Genomic DNA, 14,457 nt, shown 5'->3' on the forward strand with positions numbered 1-14,457 from the left:
TCCCCCATTAACCTGGGGGGCATTTTGTCTTATTACCACTATGTACGTTATCAGTGTGTTCTCCTCAGGGAGAATTTACAGTGTGTTCACAGACCCACCAGCCAGAGATGCTGCTGACCTGGGGTCTGCACAAGGGAACCAAGTGCAGTAAAATATTAATAGTAGAATCTAAAGCAGTGGGCATACAGGTGGACACCACAAACTTCTTTCAACTTTGCTCTATATTTTTATTTTTTCATGATAAACTATTATTAAATAAAAGTAAAATTACAAAAGAATATTTTGGGCATGCAAACCGTAAACCAGATTCACAGCTTCAGTGGGAGAATGCGCCTAGGAGGCCCCTCTGCAGAAAAATACACCCACGCCTGTTCCTTCTCCCCACGGGTGTCTGCAGGCGACAGGGCTCTGTCTGGAGGAAGGAGAGGCAGTGTCGTGGCCAAGGCCAGGGGCCTGCAGAGAGTCTCCACATAAATACATTCAGTCTTTGGTTTCAAACCAAGTCAGAAAATGGGCAGCAGCCACAGGTTTTATTAGCTCCAAATGAATCTGGCAATGGATACCCGGGCTGACCAAGCAGGCCCCAACCTGGTCACATACCCCAGGTGGCCCAGCCAGTGGCTGATGAATTCTCTTCTTCTGCCAAAACATAAAGGGCAGACTCCTTCCGAGTCTGTTCTTTGGGGCAGGTATCTGGGATCTGCCTTCTGGCTCTGTGTGAATTATTAGCTCAGTGACCTTGGCAGCTTCCTTCATCTCTCTAGGCCTTAGTTGACTCATTGGTAAAATGAGTAGCTGCCTCCTGGCCTGTGGGGAAGAGTAAATTAGATCAGTGGTTCTGAATCAGGGTGATTTTGTTCCCCCAGGAGGTACCCGGGGGCCAGATGGATAGTGGGGAGAGGTCAGTATGCTGCTAAACACCTTACAATGCACAGCAGAACACCCTACCCCACAACATAAAATTAGCCAGCCAAAAATGTCAAAGCGCCAATTTGAAAAACTCTGATTTAAATGGTACAGGTAACACACATAGATAGGACCCAAATACTGTGCAGTCTCAGTGAAGGGCTGCTGCCATCACCACCGTTATCACCATCATCACCACCAGCACCACCAGCATCATCACTGTTATCATCACCACCGTCACTATCACCATCACCACGGTTACCATCATCACCAGCATCACTATCTTCATCACCACCACCACCACCAGTGTGATTCGCCTGGAATTCCCAATACGCAGAAGAGCACAGGTAGGAGGCATCAATGAATGCTGCTGTACTGAACTGAATAAACAGGACTTTCCTTAGAGTTAAGGACATTCCAAAATGTCCCTTCAATCCCTTAAGCTCCCCTGAGGGAGCTGAAGCAGGTAGGAGCTATGAGATGGGTAAGGGGAGTGAGAGGGGGGCGCCTTGGAGAAAGGGTCTGAGCAGATGATGGCAATAACAGCCGACACCCTTATTTAACCCTGAATGTGAGAGTTCTGTTCTGAGCATTTGACACGTATTAATTCGTTTTACTCTCTCAATGGCCCAGGAGGTCGGTTTATAATAGAATAATATATTATAATAATATGCTACTATTACTCCCCTCTATGAGCATACCTGCTGAACTGCTGCATCCCCAGTGGGAGGGGGCAGCAGCTTTGCAGAACTCGCCCTCTGCTGTGGTCGGTCCTGGTGCTTCCCTGACTGCTCTACAAAGAGCCTTGAAGGCATGGCCCTGTTTCCCAGTAGCCTGCGTGTATGTGGATGGTTTCTGGGCCTTTCATTCAGCACTGCGGGAAATGCCCAGAGGAGATCCTTTCTGGGCAGGGCAGATGCCTGGTGAGCAAAGTGTATATCAACAGGGAAGAGAAGTCAGCAAGAGGGGAAAGGCACGTGGCTTTCCCGAGAAGGGTGGGGACCATGTTGGTGAGGCCACCTAACCGATCCCAGGGCCCATCTCGAAAGGAGCCAGGAGTGGGCCGGTCTAGAGTCACTGCTGGGAGGGCCCCACCAACCTGGTCACTTTCCTGCCTCTCTGCCTTTTCCTCACTGCCACCAGCAGGATCTCCCTCAGGGGAAAAAAAAAAAAAAAAAGGCCTACAATCCATCTTCAGAGAAGTCAGAATGGGGAGTAGCTGGGGTGCCGACATACATAGCCAAGCTGGAGAAACAGGAGCCCAGGGGACACGGTGGGTGGAAGGAGGGACCAAGAAGAGGTGAGCGGGATGAGTCCGGGGCTCCCACAGGGGAAGGGAGAGGAGGATGGGAAGGGCTGGGTGAGAAGCAGGTACTTTCAGGGACATGGCTGGCTCCCCACGCGCAGGTACATCCCAACTGTGCACTGTAAGTGCACATGGAATTCTAGTGGGTTCTGAGGTCTCAAAAATGAGGGCACGAGGGAAAGCCAAAATGTCACACAGGAGAAGCAAAAGGTATTTCTGCTCATTATCTATGAGAAGACCCATCACTAATTGAGCGTTTACTATTTCTCCAGCTGGGTGCCAAGGACTTTATAGAATCATCTTCTCTATTTTTCACAGCAGGTTTTAACATCTTCATTTTACAGGTGAGCAAACTGAGGCTCAGGGAGGTACACGATGTACCTAAAGTCACACAGCGTGTAAGTGACAAAGCCCAGGATTTGACCTCCAAGCTCAATTTCTTGATCTCAAGGATATCCCAAGTCCTCAGCACTTAACAGAAGTATGTGTGTTTTGGGGCCTTAAAACAGTGAAGAATTTGTTGTCAATTTGGGAGACCTGGGTTAAATCCCTGGGTTAGGAAGTTCTCCTGGAGAAGGAAATGGCAACCCATTTCTGTGTTCTTACCTGAGAAATCCCAGGGACAGAAGAGCCCGGCAGGCAACAACCCGTGGGGTTGCAAAGAATCAGATATGACTGAATGACTAACACTTTCATTTTCCCATGCCAGTCACCCTCCCCCACACACACAATCTTTCATTATCCTTTCAAGTAAGTAGAGACAATAATATTCTAAATAGGGAAAACAATATTAAAAAGAAACAAGAAGGCAAACAACCCAGTTAAAAACAGGCAAGAAACCTAAACAGATACCTCACTGAAGAAGATATGCAAGATGGCAAATAAGCATAAAGATGCTCTATGTGATATGTCATTGAGCAACTGCAAATCAAGGTAACAACGAGATACCACTGCACACCTATTAAATGGCCAAAATTCAGAACACTAACAACACCAGATGCTGACGAGGATGCTGGGCAATAGGAACTCTCATTTACTGCAAAATGGTCCAGCCACTTTGAAAAGCAGTATCTTACAAAACTAAATGTACTCTTATTATATGATCCAACAGTTACACTCCTTGGTGTTTACCCAAAGAATTGGAAACCTACATCTACACACATACAAATATGGCATACTAAAGTTTATCCCAGATTTATTCATTATTGTCAAAACATGAAAGCAACCAAGATGTCCTTCAATAGGTGAATGGATAAATAAACTGTGCTATATCCAGACAATGGAATAAAACTCAGCAATAAAAATGAAACGAGATGCCAGTCCAGGTTCGATGAACGATACTGGATGCTTGGAGCTAGAGCACTGGGATGACCCAGAGGGATGGTATGGGGAGGGAGGAGGGAGGAGGGTTCAGGATGGGGAACACATGTATACCTGTGGTGGATTCATTTTGATATTTGGCAAAACTAATACAATTATGTAAAGTTTAAAAATAAAATAAAATTTAAAAAATAAAAAAAAATTAAAAAAGAAATACATGGAAAAAAAAAGAAAAAAAATAATAAATAGAAAAATAAAAAGCTACCAAGCAATAAAAAGACATGGAGGAAGCTTAAATGCATACTGCTAAATGAGAGAAGCCAATCTGAAAGGCATGATATTCTGAAAAAGATAAAACTACAGTGGCAGTAAAGAGATCAGAAGTTCAGGGGGAGCAAGGGAAGGATGAATATGCGGGACACAGGGGATTTTTAGGACTGTGAAACTATAATTCTGTAATGATATGGTCACAGTGGATACATGTCATTATACGTTTGTCATAACTCACAGAATGTACACCAAGCGTGACCCCCTAAAGAAAACTATGGGCTTTAGTTTACAGTAATGTATCACTATCACGCGTGTATTGGTGGTTCAGTGGTAGAATTCTCCCCTGCCACTCGGGAGGCCCGGGTTCAACTCCTGGCCGATGCACTGCACTCTGTGTTTGGGCTTCCCTGCTGGCTTAAACGGTAAAGACTCTGCCTGCAATGTGGGAGAGCCGGGTTAGATCCCTGGGTGGAGAAGACACCCTGGAGAAGGGAATGGCAACCCACTCCAGTATTCTTGCCTGGAGAATTCCATGGACACAAGAGTCTGGCGGGCTACAGTTCACGGGGTCACAACTAACATTATCAGCATCAGCTCATCATTTGTAACGAATGTACTGCATTGATGTAAGGTGTTAATAATGGGACTTCCCTGGTGGTACAGTGGTTAAAGATCCGCTTGCCAATGCAGGGGACACGGCTTTGATCCCTGGTTCCGGAAGATTCCACGTCCCATGGGGCTTAGGTGCCATCCAACTACTGAGCCTGAGCGCCCTAGAGCCCGTGCTCCATGAAAGAAGCCATCCCAACAAGAAGCCTGCGTACGGGAACTAGAGAGCAGCCCAGTGCAATCACAAGTACGCGTGGGAGTCCCTGATCACAGCAATTCTACCACTGAACCACCAAGCAAGCGTGATAGTGATACATTACTGTAAACTAAAGCCCACAGTTTTCATTAGGGGATCACGCTTGGTGTACACTCTGTGAGTTATGACAAATGTATGACACAGTAAAAAATGTTAATAAGGGGAAATTGGGGCAAGGGAGAATGTGGGAACTCCGTACACTTCAGTCAATTTTTTTCTGTAAACTTAAAAAAAATTTAAGTCAAATGCTACCAGTGAGATCGGGGGAAATTTTTTCTTAATTTTCTTCTACAGCCAAAAAATATATTGCCCTCATCTTCACCAATGAGAAAGAATCTTGTGATACTCTATAATTATAATTAGATGTGTATAATGTGTCATACTTTTCAAATTGTTTTCGTGTTGATTAACAATTTGATCTCCTCCTATCTGCAAACGAGAAGAGTGCGTACCGCTCGTGCCTTTATTCCACAAACATCTTCTCCATCCACATCTCATGGCTCACATGGCTGGGAGACACAGCCTGGCACTTAAGAGGGAAAGGTCTTCATCGGATGCATCACAATTTGAATGCATGCATTTCTTTCTTTACTTGTTAATCTCTATAAGGTCTGTAGGGAGAGAGGCCACCTCTGTTTCGTTGGCTGTGAATACCCAGTGCAAACTGTATATGAGTGGGATGAATCCTGAATGAATCAGACAATGGCGCTAATAAATGCTGGGACTGTACCAAGAACAGTGGGAGCAAAGAGCAGGCTCAGTTAGGCATTCTCTCTGCGGCAATCCCAGAGGGCTTCCAAGTGGAGGAAGGTCTGGCAGAGAGCTGAAAGGGAGAAGTAGGGCTGTGGCAGGCATTCCAGGAAGAGAGTCATCCTGGTAGAACTGCCAGAAAGGCAGAGGGCTCTCTTAATGCTAAAGCTGGAAAGGAACTCAGAGAATAGCTGGTTAAGGTCATAGGCGATTAGGACACAGCTCCTGGGTAATAATTTACGGCAGGTTGAGATCAGAGACCTGGGGCTTCCCGGGAAGCTGTGAAAACAGCCACGTGCGTGCTTAGATGCTCAGTCGTATCCGACTCTTTGTGACCTCGTGGACTGTAGCCCACCAAGTTCCTCTGTCCATGGGATTTTCCTGGCAAGAATACTGGAGTGAGTTGCCATTCCCTTCTCCGGGGCATCTTCCCAACCCAGGGATCAAACCTGAGTTTCCTGAGTTGTAGGCGGACCCTTTACAGCCTGAGCCACCAAGGAAGACCAACTTTGTTCTCAGGCTTTCACCTAAGTGAGGCTAATAACAGTGGAAAGCGAACTCAGATTCCCCTCCTCCCTACATGCACCTCCCCCGGCATCTAGGGAAGGGGAGTGTGGCCAGAAACAGCCAGGCCAAAGGCAGGGTCTCCAAGTTCAAGATTTCCCATTCTACACCATATGAATTAATTCTTTTAAAATTAAAACAACCCTTCTGGACTTCCCTGGTATTCCTGTGGTTAAGAATCCACCTGTCGAGGCAGGGGACACGGGTTCGACCCCTGGTCCAGGAAGATCCCACGAGCCAAGGTGCAACTAAGCCCGAGAGCTGCAACTAGCCGCACTCTAGAGCCCAGGCTCCGCAACCAGAGAAGCCGCTGCAATGAGAGGCCCGAGCACAACAAAGACTCAGCACAGCCAAAATTAATTAAACAAACAATGCTTCTCCCCTACCCTAAGTAATACCCTCCCCAAAAATGTCTCCCAATAAAACTGATGTTTAGAATTGCAACTCTAGCTTTATGTCACAACAGCATTAAGAGCGGTGAATACTTACATGCACCTTGGCTGTATCATAACTCACGCATTCCCTGAAGCCACGCTGGGGGTACCCAGCACCCCCATTTTACAGATGCACCCCAGCACACCACAAGGAGCGGCCCCACGCCAGACAGGGAAGCACAGACGGTGAGCTCTTTCTCCCAGGTGATATAGCTGGTGACAGTCTTACTCCCACTGACAGTCCCAGCATTTGAGTTTGGAATCAGGCTCTGCACTGAACCTACTGTATAATTTGGGAGTAGCCACATTTCCCTACCCCTTGTTTCATCCTCTGTATAATGCAGGTCATGACACTTTCTTTCCCTAGCAGGTCCTGTCCAGGGTGAACAGAGTTCTAGACACAGTGCCTGGCCCAGAGTTGGCCCTCAAAGGGAAAGAAAACAAAACCTCGTTTTTAAATCAAGCCTGCTTCTTAACTCCTGGGGATATTCTCTGAACTAGAAGAAACAAATGGAACAATTAAACGACAACAACGAAAATCTGTAACCCTGATGACCATAGGCTCAGCTGATAAATGAAACCTTAGCCAGGGTCTGTTAGCCAGGCTGTCCTGACCAAACTGCAGGGCAGGGAACCGAATGCTTCCTCTTTCTGCAGGAACCGGTGCTCTGACTCAGAGCCAAGCTTCCTGCAGCAGACCCACCCGCTTCCCCCAGAACATTCCACACTCAGCCAGAAGATCCCAGGAATGGGCCACTGGGCCCAGCTTGGGGAGACAGGCACCTCCCTTTCGGGCCTCCACACACAACTTCTGATCCACGCCCCTGCCCAGCTCCCACCGCCTCCCCTCAGTTCAGTTCAGTCGCTCAGTTGTGTCCGACTCTTTGCGACCCCATGGACCGCAGCATGCCAGGCCTCCCTGTCCATCACCAACTCCCAGAGCTTACTCAAACTCATGTCCAATTGAGTCAGTGATGCCATCCATCTCATCCTCTGTCATCCCCTTCTCCTCCCGCCTTCAATCATTCCCAGCATCAGGGTCTTTTTAAATGAGTCAGTTCTTTGCATCAGGTGGCCAAAGTACTGGAGTTTCAGCTTCAGCATTAGTCCTTCCAATGAATAGTCAGGACTGATTTCCTTTAGGATGGACTGGTTGGATCTCCTTGAAGATCCATGGGATTCTTCAGGTAAGAATACTGGAGTGGGTTGCCATTCCCTTCTCCATGTGTGGCAACTAAAATGGAAACCAAGATTTGCACATGGGGGTGGGAAGGAGGCTCAGGAGGGAGGGGATATAGGTATACCTTGAGTGGATCCACGTTGTACAGCAGAAACTAACAACACTATAAAGCAATTATCCTCCAATTAAAAAATTAAAATTTAAAAAAAGATTTGCACACACACATTTGCACACCTGCTAGTAAGATACACCCTCTCCCACCTCCACCTTGCTAGATCCTACTCCTCCCCGACACCAGCTGACTCTTCCAGGAGCCCTTTCCTTTCTGAGCCTCTCTCTGAATTCCCCCAGCACACTGTTCCCAAAACTTAAGCATCCCCATGCCACCTGCCATCCATACTACTCTTTACTTAATATTTCCCTTTAAGTCACCTCACTCTTTTACTTTATTTATTTTTTTTTAATTTTATTTTATTTTTAAACTTCACATAATTGTATTAGTTTTGCCAAATATCAAAATGAATCCACCACAGGTATACCTGTGTTCCCCATCCTGAACCCTCCTCCCTCCTCCCTCCCCATACCATCCCTCTGGGTCGTCCCAGTGCACTAGCCCCAAGCATCCAGTATCGTGCATCGAACCTGGACTGGCATCTCGTTTCATACATGATATTTTACATGTTTCAATGCCATTCTCCCAAATCTTCCCACCCTCTCCCTCTCCCACAGAGTCCATAAGACTGTTCTGTACATCAGTGTCTCTTTTGCTGTCTCGTACACAGGGTTATTGTTACCATCTTTCTAAATTCCATATATATGCGTTAGTATACTATATTGGTGTTTTTCCTTCTGGCTTACTTCACTCTGTATAATAGGCTCCAGTTTCATCCACCTCATTAGAACTGATTCAAATGTACTCTTTTTAATGGCTGAGTAATACTCCATTGTGTATATGTACCACAGCTTTCTTATCCATTCATCTGCTGATGGTCATCTAGGTTGCTTTTTATAATAGCCAGGACATGGAAGCAATCTTTTACTTTATTTTTAAAGCAAACTCCACCACAAAGAGAAAACCATACCGTTTGCTATAAATAGAAGGGAACTTTAAAACAAAAAGTCATGGTCTAATGCACACGAAAATAAATACCTAATCATTCAAATGTTTGAAGTGCTCATCCGTATAAAACACATACATTACTGTATGCGTGCGTGCTCAGTCACGACCCGACTCCTGTGGACCCCATGGGCCGTAGCCCGCAGGCTCCTCTGTCCATAGGATTTCCCCAGGCAAGAATACTGGAGTGGATTGCCATTTCCTTCTCCAGGAGATCTACGGGCCCAGGGATCAAACCCACATCTCTTACACCTCCTGCATAGCTCTTGGTTTTCCTGGGCCTGTCTCACAGTCGTCCGGAGACTAGACACAGTCTAGCCCCTCTTCCAGTGCCTTCACATCCAATAAAAAATATTTAACAGAAAGTTCCAGTTTGTTCAGTTGTAGTAATGGGGTCCTTTTCTCCCCCTGGCTCTGGGCCCATCTGCTGCCCAACTTTCTTCGAAAGCACACATCCCCTCCTCCATCCACCCCTAACCTCTGCCGGCCTACAGGATGGTACGGAAAGTGTAGCAACTGTCAAGGGGATGCAGGGGTGCTCCTCCCTTCCCCAATCCCTGCCCCCTCTCCCTGGGAAGCCACAGGCCTTGGAGTAACCCAGGAAAAAGCAAGTCAACCATTAACACTGCTCTCCCAGCACAGACACACCCTTCCCGGGAGTTAGCAAAGTTCTAGGAAAAGCCTTGGCTCCAGAAAAAATGAAATCTTCCCATCCCCTCATTGCCAAAGACCCCAAAACACCTACCAGGAACCGAGGGGTCTTGGCTTGGGCCTGGCCCTGCTGGCGTCTAGAAGGAGGCGGGTCCCCTCTCTCCCTCACCACGGGTTGTCAGGGGCGACCCTGATGAAGATCTGAATCACTGGGACTTAAGTCAATAAGTGGCAGCCGGGGAAGGCCCAGCTGGAGCCAAACCAAGGCCTGGATTCTCTGGGTGGACCGACGCCCAGCTGAAGCCAATCCATGGGTGACCAAGTTCCTCCTAATGACATTTTCTAAAGCTGAACAGAGGAGGCTGGGGAGGGGAGGGGCAGGGGGGCTACAGTGCATGGGGTGGCAAAGGAGTTGGGCACAACTTAGCAACTAAACAACGACAAAGCCGAACAGATGAAGGACATTTCCTATTAGAGGCAGGCCTCTCTTGGGAACGTTTGCATTCCTTTTATTTTTTAAAGTCTCGCCACTTTTACAAGTTTTAAGGACTTTGTTGTTGTTTTTCAAAAGGGCACATTTTACGGAAAAGTATTCAAACTATTCATTTCAGGCAGTGGTCATACATGGGTGTCAGCATCTCATGACTTCCTGAAACTTCAACTGCTGGGGGTGGGACATCCATCCGGGCGTAGCTCCCTACGAAGAAGGTAAGCTGAGGGCCAGATAACGTGACCAATGACTCCAATGCCCCGGCCTCCCACGGGCAGCTCGAGGAGGGCAAGGGTCATGCAGGGAGGAGCTGACACCTGCCTGTAAGGCTAAGGAAGGTGACAAAGATCCCCTTGTTGACTTTTCAGAGTGCAAACAAGCTAATGACAGGAAGAAAGGTGGTGAGAAGGAAAACACCACATCGAGCACCTAATCCCCGATGGGGAACAAGAGCAGGTGCTGCTAGGCAGGCGGGATGGACGTCATCGTGAGGAGTCCTAGGGGGTGCCCTGTGTCTCTCGGGGGCTATGTGCCTATCCGTGGAACGAGGAGGGGGTGGATAAAGGGGGCGTATTCCAACCTAGGCCAGAGCGACTCTGCTCTTGTCAAGTCCCTATAATGGATTTTCAGGGAAGATAGCCTTTGAAGAAAAGATTCTGTAGCTAAAAATGTTGAGAAGTGCTAATGTGTGAGCCCGGTCGTATCACGCAGGAGAGTGCCACGCGAGTCTGAGTCTGTGGAAAGCAGCTGCTAAATACCCAGGTGTGCCAGAGACCAGCTGGTCCTTCATCCCGAGTGGAAGCTCTGACTTGAGGAGGAGCAACAGGAGTGGACCTCCTCCACCAGGGCCAGCCTGGCTGCTCTGCCCTCCTCCTGGCAGGACCACAGGCTGGAGACTGCAGGTGATGCCAGTCAGGCTGAGTCACGTGTCCAGATAAGAGACTCAAACCTCCATAGCGATGGGGGCCAAGTGCAGACCCCAGAGCCAGGTGTGTGCACACAGGGTCCAGAGGTCAAAGAGAGCTGAAATGTGGTGTCAGGGACTGGAGGCGGCCTCTGGGACAGACACGTGGAGAGAGGTTGGTTTCCACGTGCTCCCAGAAGCTTTCTGCACAGAAAGGCCGGCTGAGTTTGCAAGTCCAGGATGGAACAGACCTCAGGAAGGGAACAGCCTGAGCGTACACCTCCACTTAGGAGGGAAAAGCACAGATGGCACCCTAAAAGCTGCCTTCAGGTGGCTGCTGCCCACATGCCAAGGCCGGGGCCTCTGCTGGCCTTCCACGGGACGTATTACACATTCTGTCCTCCCAGCAGTCCTCTCTGCGAAGGACTCCTCCTCAGTGCTGAGGAAATCGTGCCCAGTCCTGGGAGGGAGAAATGGTCCCTCCCTCCTCTTCCTCAGGGTGAAAGTGGGCTTGACGATTAGAACATTCCTACCCCCAGGGCACAGTCACAGGGTCAGGGCTGGCAGGTGACCTAGGCCCAGCCATACAGAGTCTTCCCTGAGCTCTCACCGGAGTTACTGAGAAATACTCTATCCCTGTGATAGCAAGCTGTGAGAATGATGTTGGCCTGGGACAGCCAGTGCTACCTTGCTGCCACTTGGAAACATCCTGAGAATAAAGCCCAGCACAGCTGAGAGATGGAGGTAGATAATCCTGATGGTGTTAGCAACTGCTGGATCCAGCCATGCCTGAATCAGTCCTTTGATCCCCAACTTGCCAGGTCCACCGAGTCCCCTTTTCAGTGAAACTAGTTTGAGTTGGGTCTTTGCCATTTGCAACTGGGACTCCTGAGTAAGTCACCTACCCAGGAGCAGGAAGGAGTGAGAATGCACTGCATGTACTAACCAAACTCATCATCACCTTGATGGGTTCCTCTAACTGACACCTAGACGCAGTTTATGGCAAACACACCTCCAATGGACAAGACACGGTGTCCACTCCTGCAGAGGTGCTTGTCACAACTTCCTGTGGCTCTCCATTCAGAATTGCCCAATGACTCCTGACACCACCATTGCCCCCAGCGCTGGAATAGCACATGGTTTCGTCCTGTATGCCAGCTCCACATTGCCGGTAATGGCTGCTTGAAGGGCTGCAAGGCTCTCTCTGGCCTCACTGGGAAAGGGTGGAGATTGAATGGTGATGTCTGGCACGAGAGGAGGAACAGAGAGTATCAGTACATGTGCCACGTATTTCCCTTGCCCCTCAGGACCTCGTAGATCACCACCCAGGCAAGAAATTTCCTTCAAATCTAATTGTCTGGAAAAGCCCTCAGCGTCTGGTCTCTGCTCCTTATGGACCCCATGAACCGTGTAAATAATACAATTTTTTTCCCCTGCTTTGATCACTCATTAGCTCAGAGTTAAATCTGTGGTTCAACCATAGTAAACCATGCACAGCTCAATGGCCTGAATATATAGCCTAACTCTCGCCCCGGTTGTGACCTTCCAGTAAATTCAGGTTTCTCCTGACCTTATTTTTATGGGTTCCTATTAATTACATGGGCTTCCCAGGTGACACAGTGGTAAAGAATCAACCTCCCAAAGCAGGAAATGCAAGAGACCTGGGTTTGATCCCTGGGTTGGGAAGATCCCCTGGAAAAGGAAATGGCAACCACTCCAGTATTCTTGCCTGGAGAATCCCATGGACAGAGGAGCCTGGTGGGTTTAGAATCCAGGGGCTCACAGTCCAGGGGCTCACAAAAGAGTAACACACAACTTAGCAACTAAACAACAACAGAAACACATATACAAACAAATATAAAAAATATCTACACACAACTCTGGCATTAAGTATCTACTTTAGCTTTTTATTATAAATATACATTTCTCTAGTTTCTTATATATGCAAGGTATATAGAGAAATAGATATTCTTGTTAGTATCTCAATTCCTTTATAGAAAAAGATGGAGGCATAAATGGAAAGATGGATGGATGACAGGAAAACCAGGAAGAATAAGCCACTGTCTGTGCCTGAGAGAATTCAGAAGATCCTTCCACTCTGTTGTGAACAGAGTCCAGGATCTAAGATTGGAAGACAGGCTTTCAATCCCAGCTCTGACCGGCTGTGTGGCTGTGAGGGGGAAAAACACCTCACACACCCAGTTCATCCCATGCCCAGCCAGCCTGAAGGTTTATCAGCTATTAAATGCATATAAAACAATCTGCCCTACTTCCCTCACTAGATTATAACAGAAATTAAATGTGGTGGTTCATGACTGCTAATCAGAGGTAAGGCACCAGCCGTGTGCATGCCGCCAGCATCATTATCAGCATCGGAAAGAACACGCCAGGCAGTAAGCGCACGGCCGTGGTCAGAAGAGGGCCAGCCGTACAGCTCCTAGAAGTGCTGCAAGGAATTCAAAGAGAAATGAGCCTTTGGAACCCACATCTGCAGGCAGGATCCTTCCCTGCCTCCCACTCTGATGTCTGAGAGAGCTCCCGAGTAAAGGACTTCAATTCTCTGCTCCTCACAGCAAGAGAAAGCCCCATCCAGGACCAACCCCCTTCTTAGCCCTGGAAATGGGCCCAGGCATGAAGGGCCTGGGGCTCCCGGTGCCCCCCTCCCTCTCCCGACCACAGCATCCCTGGCACAAAGGGCCGACGGCACAGCACACGTCACCTGCGGGCCTCCTGAAAGCAGTGAGCTGAGGCTGGAAGCCGTGGGGTTGGGCGTGATTGGCAGCTGACCCTCACACCTGCCTCCCGCCGGACCTCACCGCTGCCTGTCCCTTCCTGTCCCCAATCAGAGGCCCATTTATTCCACAATCACCAGGGTTTCCAGGCACCTGAATCAGCACCACTGAGTTTCAAGCAGCAGGTGAAAATGAGACAATGATAATAACTGGGTTCCTTTTCAACAAGCTTTTCAGCAGGGCGTGAGCTAGACCTTGCTTTTCTGGGGAAGCGGACAGAATTCACAAAGGTAGGAAGACTAATTCTAAATTCTGGAATGTTCCCTGCCTGGTGAAGAATTGAAAGTGAAGGCCCAGGGGGAGGGGAGGTGGACAGTCAGAGGGCTGTTGACAAATAAACTCAAGTGACAAAATAAGGTCTCGTGCAGTTTAGGAGCAGATCCATCCTCGGCAGGGTGTTCTCCAAAGTCGGGGTGGAGGGACCCTTGCCATAGGCCACTTGCATTCCATCAGCTGCCCCTTCTTCCCCCTGGCTTCATTGTGGACTCCAGAATCCCCGAGTTTACACAGGGACTAGTGACTCTTCCAGGGGTACACTCAGTCCAAGCTGGTATATTAGAGGTCCCTTCCTTGAGAATCAAGGAAAGTGGCTGAGAGACTGCAGTCCCAACTCAACTGCTCTCTGGAACAGTGAGATGCAAATGAACGGAGCTGATGGAGGGGTCATGCTCCCCAGGTGGAAATGCCCGGGAAAGAGAAAGGTGGTCTGCAGTGAGAGCCAGGAGAGGAGAGCTGAAATAGCGGCTGAGCAAAGACAAGGTGGAGAGAGGGCTCCTGGGCCTTCCTCTGACCCGTGTGCTCGGTCCAGCCCTGCCCGGGGCCTGGGCTTCTGTGAGACACTCCAGTGTCCTGGCAACAAATGCCCATTTCCACTGTTTGCAGTGAGGCCAGCCCTAGTGAGCCACAAG

General features: G+C 48.6%; 1 protein-coding gene across 14 annotated transcripts in view; it reads right to left on the reverse strand.

The window, feature by feature from the left end:
* The window catches only part of RPH3AL (rabphilin 3A like (without C2 domains)), a 139,320-nt gene that overhangs the window by 108,532 nt on the left and 16,331 nt on the right, over nucleotides 1-14,457 (reverse strand). Inside the window, exon 1 of one of the 14 annotated variants that reach the window (XM_070390281.1) lies at nucleotides 11,770-11,790. The exons of 10 other annotated variants lie outside the window; for them this stretch is intronic. The gene's annotated coding sequence lies outside the window, so the exon portion shown is untranslated. Of the gene's footprint in view, nucleotides 1-6,470; nucleotides 6,491-9,457; nucleotides 9,607-11,769; nucleotides 11,791-14,457 lie in introns of those variants that run through there. 3 more of the 14 variants (XM_070390279.1, XM_005888229.2, XM_070390288.1) reach the window with 3 other exon arrangements.

This window comes from Bos mutus, chromosome 19 (genome assembly GCF_027580195.1).
Source record: "Bos mutus isolate GX-2022 chromosome 19, NWIPB_WYAK_1.1, whole genome shotgun sequence".
NCBI classification, from domain to species: domain Eukaryota; kingdom Metazoa; phylum Chordata; class Mammalia; order Artiodactyla; family Bovidae; genus Bos; species Bos mutus.